The sequence below is a fragment of the Pelophylax lessonae genome (genome assembly GCF_965119305.1).
Source record: "Pelophylax lessonae genome assembly, chromosome: 9".
In the NCBI taxonomy this organism is placed as follows: Eukaryota; Metazoa; Chordata; class Amphibia; order Anura; family Ranidae; genus Pelophylax; species Pelophylax lessonae.
In genome coordinates this window covers 2597670-2607877 of record NC_138776.1, presented here as the reverse complement: position 1 = coordinate 2607877, position 10208 = coordinate 2597670, and positions in this window count along the sequence as shown.

The following is a 10208-nucleotide window of genomic DNA, read 5'->3' as shown; positions in this document are numbered from 1 at the left end:
ATCAATCAGCAACAGCTCATTCCCCCCTCCTAAGCCTGACTGTGCTGCAATATTCACCTCCAATCCAGATATTCCCCCCTCAGTCTGATGTCCAGCATCCTTCAATCACTTCCTCTGAGCCCAGGTCACCCTGAATCCTCCTCTGCTAGGCCTGACTGTGCTGCAATATTCCCCTCACTTCCTCTGAGCCCAGGTCCTCCTGGTTCCTCCCCCTACTAAGCCCCTTGCAGCACAATTATGCTGCCCTTCCCCCTTCACTGTGTGATATGCTGTATATTACATACAGCTCACTACTGCCCCCTATACATATTGTTGTGTATTAGATAGACCCAACCCCCACACTGTATACACAGTATATACAGCGCCTTGAAAAAGTATTCACACCCCCTGAAATTTCCCACATTCTCTCATGTTACACCCAATAACATAAATGTATTTTATTGGGATTTTATGTGATAGACCGACACAAATTGGCCATAATTGTGAAGTGGAAGGAAAATGATAAATGATACAAATAAATCTGTGAAAAGTGTGGCTGCATTTGTATTCACCCCCCGGAGTCAATACTTTGTAGCTCCGCCTTTCCCTGCAATTACAGCTGGGAGAATTTTGGGGATGTCTCTACCAGCTTTGCACATCTAGAGAGGACATTTCTGCTCATTCTTCTCTGCAGAATATCTCATCTCTGTCAGATTGGATGGAGAGCGTCTGTGAACAGCAATTTTCAAGTCTTGCCACAGATTCTCAATGTGATTTAGGTCTGGACTGTGACTGGGCCATTCTAACACATGAAACCATTCCATTGTAGCTCTGGCTGGATGTTTCGGGTCGTTGTCCTGCTGGAAGGTGAACCTCCGCCCCAGTCTCAAGTCTTTTCTTCTAAGATTGTCCTGTATTTGGCTCCATCCATCTTCCTATCAACTCTGACCAGCTTCCCTGTCCCTGCTGAAGAAAACCATCCCCACACCATGATGCTGCCACCACCATGTTTCACAGTGGGGATGGTGTGTTCAGGGTGATGGGCAGTGTTAGTTTTCCCCCACACATAGAGTTTTGGTTGAGTTTTGGTCTCCTCTGAGCAGAGCTCCTCCCCCCACATGTTTGCTCCTCCCCCACATGGCTTCTCCCAAACTGCAAACAGGACTTCTTATGTCTTTCTTCCACCAATGGCTTTCTTCTTCTCACTCTTCCATAAAGGGCAGATTTGTGGAGCGCACGACTAATAGTTGTCCTGTGGACAGATTCTCCCACCTGAGCTGTGGATCTCTGCAGCTCCTCCAGAGTTCCCATGGGCCTCTTGGCTGCTTCTCTGATGAATGCTCTCCTTGCCCGGCCGGTCAGTTTAGGTGGACGGCCATGTCTTGGTAGAGGCCCGGCCGGTCAGTTTAGGTGGACAGCCATGTCTTGGTAGGGGCCCGGCTGGTCAGTTTAGGTGGACGGCCATGTCTTGGTAGGGGCCCCGCCGGTCAGTTTAGGTGGACAGCCATGTCTTGGTAGGGGCCCGGCCGGTCAGTTTAGGTGGACGGCCATGTCTTGGTAGGGGCCCGGCTGGTCAGTTTAGGTGGACGGCCATGTCTTGGTAGGGGCCCAGCTGGTCAGTTTAGGTGGACGGCCATGTCTTGGTAGGGGCCTGGCCGGTCAGTTTAGGTGGACGGCCATGTCTTGGTAGGGGCCCAGCTGGTCAGTTTAGGTGGACGGCCATGTCTTGGTAGGGGACCGGCCGGTCAGTTTAGGTGGACAGCCATGTCTTGGTAGGGGACCGGCCGGTCAGTTTAGGTGGACGGCCATGTCTTGGTAGGGGACCGGCCGGTCAGTTTAGGTGGACAGCCATGTCTTGGTAGGGGCCCGGCCGGTCAGTTTAGGTGGACGGCCATGTCTTGGTAGGGGCCTGGCCGGTCAGTTTAGGTGGACAGCCATGTCTTGGTAGGGGCCCGGCTGGTCAGTTTAGGTGGATGGCCATGTCTTGGTAGGGGCCCGGCCGGTCAGTTTAGGTGGACGGCCATGTCATGGTAGGGGCCCGGCAGGTCAGTTTAGGTGGATGGCCATGTCTTGGTAGGGGCCCGGCCGGTCAGTTTAGGTGGACGGCCATGTCTTGGTAGGGGCCCGGCCGGTCAGTTTAGGTGGACGGCCGTGTCTTGGTAGGGGCCCGGCCAGTCAGTTTAGGTGGATGGCCATGTCTTGGTAGGGGCCCGGCCGGTCAGTTTAGATGGACGGCCATGTCTTGGTAGGGGCCCGGCCAGTCAGTTTAGGTGGATGGCCATGTCTTGGTAGGGGCCTGGCCGGTCAGTTTAGGTGGACGGCCATGTCTTGGTAGGGGCCCGGCCGGTCAGTTTAGGTGGATGGCCATGTCTTGGTAGGGGCCTGGCCGGTCAGTTTAGGTGGACGGCCATGTCTTGGTAGGGGCCTGGCCGGTCAGTTTAGGTGGACGGCCATGTCTTGGTAGGGTTGCAGTTGTGTCATACTCTTTCCATTTTCCCATGATGGATTGATCAGCGCTCCGTGAGATGGTCAAAGCTCGGGAGATTTTTTTTATAACCTAACCCTGCTTTACACTTCTCCACAACTTTATCCCTGACCTGTCTGGGGGGTTCCTTGGTCTTCATGATGCTGTTTGTTCACTAAGGTTCTCTAACAAACCTCTGAGGGCTTCACAGAACAGCTGTATTTACACTGAGATTAAATTACACACAGGGGGACTCTATTTACTAATTAGGTGACTTCTGAAGGGAATTGGTTCCTCTAGATTTTAGTTAGGGGTATCAGAGTAAAGGGGGGTGAATACAAATGCAGCCACACTTTTCACAGATTTATTTGTATCATTTATCATTTTCCTTCCACTTCACAATTATGGCCACTTTGTGTCGGTCTATCACATAAAATCCCAATAAAATACATTTATGGTTTTGGTTGTAACATGAGAAAATGTGGGAAATTTCAAGGGGTGTGAATACTTTTGCAAGGCTCTGTGTGTAGCTCTGATTGGCACACTCTGTATGTATTGTTGTGTATTATATTCCTGTGACAATTTCACTCTATACACTATAATGTGTAAGATAAAGACCTGAACCCCGCCCTCTATAGGCTATGCTGTGTATTACACTTTCCTGACCCCTGCACTCTGAGTGCTGTGTTGTGTATTACAGTAGGGTGACCAGACGGCCTGGTTTTGTCCCTGGATTGAGGACCCTGTCCCTGGATTTATCCCCAGATTTGTCCCTGGATTGAGGACACTGTCCCTGGATTTATCCCTGGATTGAGGACACTGTCCCCGGATTTGTCACTGGATTGAGGACACTGTCCCCGGATTTGTCCCTGGATTGAGGACACTGTCCCTGGATTTGTCCCCAGATTGAGGACACTGTCCCTGGATTTGTCCCTGGATTGAGGACACTGTCCCTGGATTTGTCCCCAGATTGAGGACACTGTCCCTGGATTTGTCCCCAGATTGAGGACACTGTCCCCGGATTTGTCCCTGGATTGAGGACACTGTCCCTGGATTTGTCCCCAGATTGAGGACACTGTCCCTGGATTTGTCCCCAGATTGAGGACACTGTCCCCGGATTTGTCCCCGGATTGAGGACACTGTCCCCGAATTTATTCCTTGATTGAGGACACTGTCCCCGGATTTATCGTTGCATTGAGAACACTGTCCCTGGATTTATCCCTGGATTGAGGACACTGTCCCTGGATTTATCCCTGGATTGAGGACACTGTCCCTGGATTTATCCCTGGATTGAGGACACTGTCCCCGGATTTGTCCCCGGATTGAGGACACTGTCCCCGGATTTGTCCCCGGATTGAGGACACTGTCCCCGGATTTATCCCTGGATTGAGGACACTGTCCCCGGATTTATCCCTGGATTGAGGACACTGTCCCCGGATTTATCCCTGGATTGAGGACACTGTGCCCGGATTTATCCCTGGATTGAGGACACTGTCCCTGGATTTATCCCTGGGTTGAGGACACTGTCCCCGGATTTATCCCTGGATTGAGGACACTGTTCCCGGATTTATCCCTGGATTGAGGACACTGTCCCTGGATTTATCCCTGGGTTGAGGACACTGTCCCCGGATTTATCCCTGGATTGAGGACACTGTCCCTGGATTTATCCCTGGGTTGAGGACACTGTCCCCGGATTTATCCCTGGATTGAGGACACTGTCCCTGGATTTATCCCTGGGTTGAGGACACTGTCCCCGGATTTATCCCTGGATTGAGGACAATGTCCCTGGATTTATCCCTGCGTTGAGGACACTGTCCCCGGATTTATCCCCAAATTGCAAGGGCGGTGCTAAGTGCAGGGCCGATCCTGGGTTGGTGCTGAGGTAAAGGGGGGTGCTGAAGCCAGTGGCATACCAACGGGGTTGGCCTGCCCCGGGGGGCCACACATTAGGGGGTGTCAGGCCAGTGTCACCCACTCTCTCAGCTTTAATTTGAATCACCGGCTGCTTTGATAGACCGCATAATTGTCCAATACCGGGACATGTGCTGTCTATCATAGGTAGAAGCCAATTCAGGAGGCGGGACTTATGTGATGGTGGGCGCTCAGCAATACAACTTAAAGCTGATTCCCTGCACTGGTGAGGCTGCATTAATGGGCGCAAATGAGCCCTGCATTCTTTATGTAGCGCACTCCTGAACCCTGCATTCTTTATGTAGCGCACTCCTGAACCCTGCATTCTTTATGTAGCGCACTCCTGAGCCCTGCATTCTTTATGTAGCGCACTCCTGAGCCCTGCATTCTTTATGTAGCGCACTGCTGAGCCCTGCATTCTTTATGTAGTGCACTGCTGAGCCCTGCATTCTTTATGTAGTGCACTCCTGAGCCCTGCATTCTTTATGTAGCTCACTTCTGAGCCCTGCATTCTTTATGTAGCGCGCTCCTGAGCACTGCATTCTTTATGTAGCACGCTCCTGAGCCCTGCATTCTTTATGTAGCGCGCTCCTGAGCACTGCATTCTTTATGTAGCGCGCTCCTGAGCCCTGCATTCTTTATGTAGCGCACTGCTGAACCCTGCATTCTTTATGTAGCATGCTCCTGAGCCCTGCATTCTTTATGTAGCGCGCTCCTGAGCCCTGCATTCTTTATGTAGCGCGCTCCTGAACCCTGCATTCTTTATGTAGCGCGCTCCTGAGCCCTGCATTCTTTATGTAGCGCGCTCCTGAGCCCTGCATTCTTTATGTAGCGCACTTTTGAGCCCTGTAATCTTTATGTAGCGCACTCCTGAGCCCTGCATTCTTTATGTAGCGCACTCCTAAATTCTGCATTCTTTATGTAGCGCACTCCTGAGCCCTGCATTCTTTATGTAGCCCACTCCTGAGCCCTGCATTCTTTATGTAGCTCACTTCTGAGCCCTGCATTCTTTATGTAGCGCGCTCCTGAGCACTGCATTCTTTATGTAGCACGCTCCTGAGCCCTGCATTCTTTATGTAGCGCGCTCCTGAGCACTGCATTCTTTATGTAGCGCGCTCCTGAGCCCTGCATTCTTTATGTAGCGCACTGCTGAACCCTGCATTCTTTATGTAGCATGCTCCTGAGCCCTGCATTCTTTATGTAGCGCGCTCCTGAGCCCTGCATTCTTTATGTAGCGCGCTCCTGAACCCTGCATTCTTTATGTAGCGCGCTCCTGAGCCCTGCATTCTTTATGTAGCGCGCTCCTGAGCCCTGCATTCTTTATGTAGCGCACTTTTGAGCCCTGTAATCTTTATGTAGCGCACTCCTGAGCCCTGCATTCTTTATGTAGCGCACTCCTAAATTCTGCATTCTTTATGTAGCGCACTCCTGAGCCCTGCATTCTTTATGTAGCCCACTCCTGAGCCCTGCATTCTTTATGTAGCGCACTCCTGAGCCCTGCAATCTTTATGTAACGCACTCCTGAGCCCTGCATTCTTTATGTAGCGCACTCCTGAGCCCTGCATTCTTTATGTAGCGCACTCCTGAGCCCTGCATTCTTTATATTCTTTATGCCGTACCAGATCGGTGTACCAAGACCAAAGAGGCCGGTCTGTAGCCACTAGAATGACCAACATCCCCTCTGCCTCGATTCTGCGCAGGAGTCTCGGCAGAAGTTTGAGAGGAGGAAAGGCGTAAATCAGAAGATACTGACTCCAGGGAGCCACTAATGCGTCTGTGGCGTCGGCCAGAGGATCCTGAGACGGTGCCACAAACCTCTGCACTTTCCTGTTGAAGCGAGAGGCCAACAAATCCACCTTGGGAGGACCCCACCGGAGACACAACTGATGAAACACCTCCGGATGAAGTGACCATTCCCCTTGGTCCAATGCCTGTCGAATGAGCTAATCCACCTGACAATTTCCCACCCCTGGAATGAGTACAGCAGAGAGGGCTGGAACGATTTGTTCTGCCCAATTTAGAATGCCGGCTACTTCCCGAGCCGCCAGGACACTTCCTGTGTCTCCTTGGTTATTCACATAGGCCACGACCATGGCATTGTCTGATTGAATCCATACTGGACACCCCTGGAGACGACATGTCCAATGATCCGGACACCGAACAAAGTCTGATTGCTTAGAGCTCCAGTACATTGATTGGTAGCCTGGACTCTTCCAAAGTCCAGACCCCCTGAGCGCACTCAGTGCCGAGGACGCCTCCCCGCCTGTCTGACCGTTCAGTAGAGGGGCAGAATCGAGTTTCCCTGACGAAGTGCCGGAGAACGAAGCCACCAAACCAGGGACCCCCTCGTACTCCGGCTCAACAGGATCAGATTGTCTAGAGACTGAGGATCCTTATTCCATTTCACCAGAATCTCCTTTTACAGAGATCTCGTGTGGAACTGGGCCTCGAAGGTAGACACCATCAGGCCCAGCACCCGCATGCAAGTCCGAGGAGATGACTGTCTGCTGGACAGTAGAAGCTGAATTGCCTCCTGCAATTTCTGAAGTTTTTTTCTGAGGAAGAAACACTCTGGCCAAGGTCGAATCCAGAGTCAGACCCAGAGCAATCTCCAAGTTGTCCAACAGAGCAGTCGAAGACTCTGCTCGCAAAAGCAGATCGTCCTGATACCCCAGTACCGCAATCCCCCGCTGACGCAGCAATGCTAGCACCGGGGCCAATACTTTTGTGAATACCCGAGGAGCAGAGGAGAGACCAAAGGGTAACGCCACAAACTGATAATGCTCATCGCCCAGGGCAAAGTGGAGGAAAAGCCGGTGGGTGGCACATATTGGGATGTAAAGGTAGGCGTCCTTGATGTTGATGGAGGCGAGGGAATCCCTACAATGTAGGGACGCCACTACCGTGCAAATGGATTCCATTCCAAAGGTCTGTACCCGCACAAAGCAGTTTAGTGCCTTGAGGTTATGTCAGAGAAACGGCCATGCTGCAGCTGGCAACTCCGCCAGTACTTCCAATGGCCGCAATGGACTCAAGCCATAGACTCATTGTCAGTGAAATGACTGTGCTGCAACTGGCAACTTTGCCAGTACTTCCCATGGTCGCAATGGACTCAGGCCATAGACTAATTCACTGGCCTATAAAAGGACTCTGCTCAGCCCATCAGATTGCTGGATTGTCTTCAGCTCTTCCTGTTTCCTGAGCATTGCTACTTCCTGGATTCCAGTTTGACCCGGCTTGTTCCTGACCTGTCTGCTCTCTCTCCTGGCTTTGACCCCCGGCTTCGTCTGACCATCCGATCCTGCTCCAGTGTTTGACCCTTGGCTTGTGTGACCACCCCTGCTCTTTTGCCCTCTGCCTGACTTCTAGTGTACTGATCCCGGCTCGCTCAATGGACTTGCTTCTGCTCAAATCCCCTTGTCTTGGCGCCTGTTTGGACTGATACCTGTGTATGACCCTCAGCCTGGCTTTTACCTGCACATTGCTTGATTCCCTGGAGGCCCTGAAAGTTGTTCCGGATACCCTTGTGAACCTTTACCTGCACTCCACAAGCATCCAGTGCTCTTTGGGATGCTTCACCTCCTGTCCCACTTCCAGGGGTGATTCGCACCGAGCTGCAAGGGAAGCCCTCTCAGCATTTTGGCCTCTACCAAGAAGTGATCTGACAGGTTAAGAATGAAAACCTTGCCCTCCTTCCTGGGATTTGTAAACAGGTTTGAGTAAAAACCTTGAAAACGTTCTGATGTCGGAACTGGAACAATCACCCCTTGAAGTAACAAGTCTTGCACTGCCCCATGGAGATCCCCTAAGTCAGTAGTCCTCAACCCTGGCCCTCAGGGCCCACTAACAGGCCAGGTTTGCAAGATAACTGATATACATCCCAGGTGATATCATTTGCTGCTCAGTGATTACAGTACTCTAGTCTGCATCTCTCCAAGGTAATACTTAAAATCTGGCCTGTTAGTGGGCCCTGAGGACCGGAGTTGAGGACCACTGCCCTAAGTGATCCGGGGGCAAGTGCAGGTTGGAAGGGAAGAACCTTTCCTGAGGGTACGATCAAAGCTTGATCTTGTAGCCGGAGCGAATGACTTTGTGGACCCACTTGTCCTGTATCAGGGAGGTCCACGGATCCTGGAACCAGTGAAGACGTCCCCCCACCCCAGACATGGATGAGGGCGCCCCTTTATTCAGAGGAAGCCTTGTCTGCAGGTCTGGCAGAGTCTGCTCGTGGCTTGCCAGAAGAGGTCCTCTTAGAACCACAAGTGGAGGCCCTGAAGGGCTTAGATCTCTTGTCTCGAGACCCTTAAGGACGAAAAGGCCTCTTATGGGCCGAAACGAAAGGCATCCGTCTGCAACGGGGTTCCTTACTGTCATGCACTTGCAATAGTTTGGCAAGCTTGCCTGTCCCATCATGTCTGTATTAGAGGTCAGACTGCACTTCTGGTTCCTTTTTTATCACCTCTCCTTCCTGTTCAGCCCCACCCAGGTCATCACAGGAAGTCTATATTAACCAGTGCACTGAAGGTCTGCTTTGCTGTTCAACAGTGTTTGTTCCTGTTTGCCGTGTGCTTGATCTACTTTTCTGTGTACCGACTTTGGCTTGTCTCTGACTATTCCTGTTTGCCTGTTACCCTGACCTTTGGCCTGTCCCTTGGTTACCCTTGTCTGCCTGTTACCCCGACCTCGGCTTACCCTTCACCATTCCGTGTGTCCTGAGTGGCTGCTTCCCTTATCTCCCTACGGAGCGTGACCTGGGGGACCCCAGGGGCCGCGACCTGGGCCCAGCTGCAGCCAAGTCCATCCTCACCACTAGAGGCTCTGGTGAACACCTGCTGGGTCTTAGACTCTGCGCCCTGGGGAATCTTGGGTTCACGTTCCGGTCCATCCGCAGCAGTCTGCTATCGGGTTTACTACCTTGCGCTGTGCCCCTGCCTCCAACAGGGTGCAGTTGTCACCTGGCCACAGGTGACCTGAAACTTACCCTTTGAAGTTTGTGGAAGAAGAGTACTCTTCTTTCCTGTGAGGCCTTTGATGTCATGCAAGGAAGCTCCAAACAGGCGATCCCCCACAAATGGAAGATCGGATAAGGCATTCTTAGAAGCCTGGTCCGCAGACCAGCATTTTAGCCAGATAATATGCTGCAGGACCATCGCTGAGACACACAGTCTAGAAATCAAGGGAGCCGCTACCAAAGAGGCATCACAGACAAACTGTAGCCCTTGGACAAACTTGACCTGCCAGCTCTGCAAAGGCAGGGGGGAGCTGTTCCCCCTCCAGGTCCTAGCGTAGAAGTTTTGCCCACTCTGTCATAGCTTGCGACACCAGGGCTATAGTAAATACTGGTCTAAGTGTCAAACCGGCTACAGTGAACATATGGCGGGTCAAGGCCTCTGACTTCCTATCACCTGGATCTGTAAAAACTGGGGATTCTTCAACTGGGATTACAGTGGCTTTATTCAACCTGGAAACCAGGGAGTCCACTACAAGAGGAACCCTCCATTTTTAAAGGAGGGAATCCTCCTAGGGGGTAACTCATTGCAAAACGCTTAGGGATTGCAAAGATGTGTTACGGGCACCCCCACTGTTTTGTGACAATATTATCAAAGATGGCGGGAAAGGGGAACACCTTTGCCCCTTTGGAGGAGCTGTGGGTGCCAAAGGTGACCCCGGCCTCTGATACTGTTAGTCGCATCCTCCATCTTTAAGGTTTCCCGTACTGATACAATCAGTGCATCCACTATCGCCTTTTCATGTGCGGCTAGAGGAGCAGAGGAATCATCCCCACTATCTGAGCACGCAGGGTGTGTGGATGCAGACCCCGAAAGGGAACTCACATTTGCGGCGGCCGAATCAG